This window comes from Saccopteryx bilineata, unplaced genomic scaffold (assembly GCF_036850765.1).
Source record: "Saccopteryx bilineata isolate mSacBil1 unplaced genomic scaffold, mSacBil1_pri_phased_curated manual_scaffold_53, whole genome shotgun sequence".
NCBI lineage: Eukaryota > Metazoa > Chordata > Mammalia > Chiroptera > Emballonuridae > Saccopteryx > Saccopteryx bilineata.
Genome location: NW_027095478.1, coordinates 8,661 through 11,015, shown reverse-complemented (window position 1 = coordinate 11,015; position 2,355 = coordinate 8,661). Strand labels below are relative to the sequence as shown.

Here is a 2,355-nt window from a genome sequence, read left to right as displayed (position 1 = left end):
ATTTAAGCTGCAACAACAACAAAAAAGCCATTGTCATTTTTTACATTTTTTTAAAAAAATTTAATTATTAATGTTAGAGAAAGGAAGGGGGGAGACCGACAGATAGTCAGAAACATCAATCCGTTTCTGTATGTGCCTTGACCCAGGATCAATCCTATGACATCACTGTATGGGTGTGATGCTCTAACATACTGAGCTCTCTCTCTCTCTTTTTTAAAATAGTTTTAGTGTTTTATTATGAATAAATTGTTTCAAAGGTCATTCTTGCATATTCAGTATAAGGCAACACTACACAGCATTTCACAAAGGATGAAAACACTTCTAACTTCCCTGCTACTTCTCAGACATGACTGAACCACTTAATAGAAGGTGGGTTTTATTTATCTAGCCCTTTACTGATGCCCTGATGTTCATTAAAATCCTCTAGAAAATGCCCCTGGCCTGATCTGATTGGATAGGACTACCAATTATCTATTTTAATGTGCTTTCTTTATTCTAGATAACAGAGTACAATTCTATTGCATTTGGGAGGGGCCTGCACCCATATATTCAGACCAGTGCATCATTTGATGGCCGTTACAGTTAAAACACATTGGAGTTAAAGAAAATCTGAATTGTATCTGAGACAGGAATGCTCCTTGCTTCTCTATTCATTGATCTCCTCTTCATCATCTTCAAAAGCTTCCTTTCCGTCATTGGCTGTGGCCTCTTGATATTGCTGGTACTCAGACACCAAGTCATTCATGTTGCTCTCAGCCTCGGTGAACTCCATCTCGTCCATGCCTTCTCCTGTAAACCAGTGCAGGAAGGCCTTTCGGCGGAACATGGCAGAAAACTGTTCTGAGATGCGCTTGAACAGCTCCTGGATGGCTGTGCTGTTGCCAATGAAGGTGGATGCCATCTTGAGGCCCCGGGGAGGGATGTCGCACACAGCTACCTTGACGTTGTTGGGGATCCACTCCATGAAGTAGCTGCTGTTCTTATTCTGGATGGCCAGCATCTGCTCGTCCACCTCCTTCATGGACATGGGGCCCTGGAAGACAGTGGCCACGGTCAGGTATCGCCCATGTCTTGGGTCACAGGCCGCCATCATATTCTTAGCATCAAACATTTGCTGAGTCAGTTCAGGCACTGTCAGCGCCCTGGTACTGCTGATTGCCTCTGGCTTTCAGGGGGGCAAAGCCGGGCATAAAGAAGTGGAGGCGGGGGAAAGGGACCATGTTCACTGCAAGCTTTCAGAGGTCAGCATTGAGCTGGCCTGGGAAGCAGTAGGGAGGTGGTGACCCCACTCATGGTGGCTTATACCAGGTGGTTGAGGTCACCGTAGGTGGGCGTTGGTCAGCTTCAGGGTGCGGAAGCAGATGTCGTAAAGGGCCTCGATGTCGATACAATAGGTCTCATCCGTGTTCTCCACCAGCTGGTGGACTGACAAGGTGGCATTATAGGGCTCCACCACTGTGTCGGAGACCTTGGGGGAGGGCATGACGCTGAAGGTGTTCATGATCCTGTCGGGGTACTCCTCTCTGATTTTGCTGATGAGCAGCGTGCCCATGCCCGACCCCATTCCTCCTCCAAGGGAGTGGGTCAGCTGGAAGCCCTGCAGGCAGTCACAGTGCTCGCACTCTTTCCTCACCACGTAGAGCACCGAGTCCACCAGCTCCGCTCCTTCTGTGTAGTGCCCCTTGGCCCAGTTGTTCCCTGCACCGGTTTGTCCAAAGATGAAGTTGTCAGGCAGAAGAGCTGCCCAAAAGGCCCAGACCGCACACTGTCCATGGTGCCAGGTTCCAAGTCCACGAGGGCGGCCCTGGGCACGTATTTCTGAGATGATGACTCATTGTAGTAGACGTTGATTCTCTCCAGCTGCCAAGGCCGAGTCACCCACGTAGCCTCCCACCAGGGTTGATACTGTGTTCATTGCTGATCACTTCCCAAAACTTGGTGCCTATCTGGTTCCCACTCTGGCCTGCCTGGATGTGCACGATCTCCCTCATGGCTGGGCGCCGGCTCTGTGATTGCTGAGCTTGCTCTTCTGACTGTGGGGGCAACTTATACTGAGCTCTCTTGTGAGAGAATGCCATTGTCTTTTGGAAAAAATAAAAGTACTAAAAAAACCCTAAGGTAATTTAAAAAATAAAATAATAATCTAGTCTGCTGTGGTGACAACACCAAAAGTCTTTTCTTTGCTCTACAGTCAGGGGCATAAACACTATTTCTAATAGTTTAGCTCAAAGTTGCCTCTTTTTTCTTGTGCCATGGTATCAGTCCAGACTGAGAGACCCCCTAAGCTGGGGGCATCCAGAAGTTATCCGAGCCAGGGTCACCACTTACAAGCTAGGTTTTTTTGGTCACAGAACA

The 2,355-nt window shown here is 48.2% G+C and overlaps 1 pseudogene; it reads right to left on the bottom strand.

Annotated features, from left to right (window-relative positions):
• Nucleotides 1-235: 235 nt before the first annotated feature.
• LOC136318353 (tubulin beta-5 chain pseudogene) lies at nucleotides 236-1,991 on the bottom strand (annotated as a pseudogene).
• Between the last annotated feature and the right edge of the window lie 364 nt (nucleotides 1,992-2,355).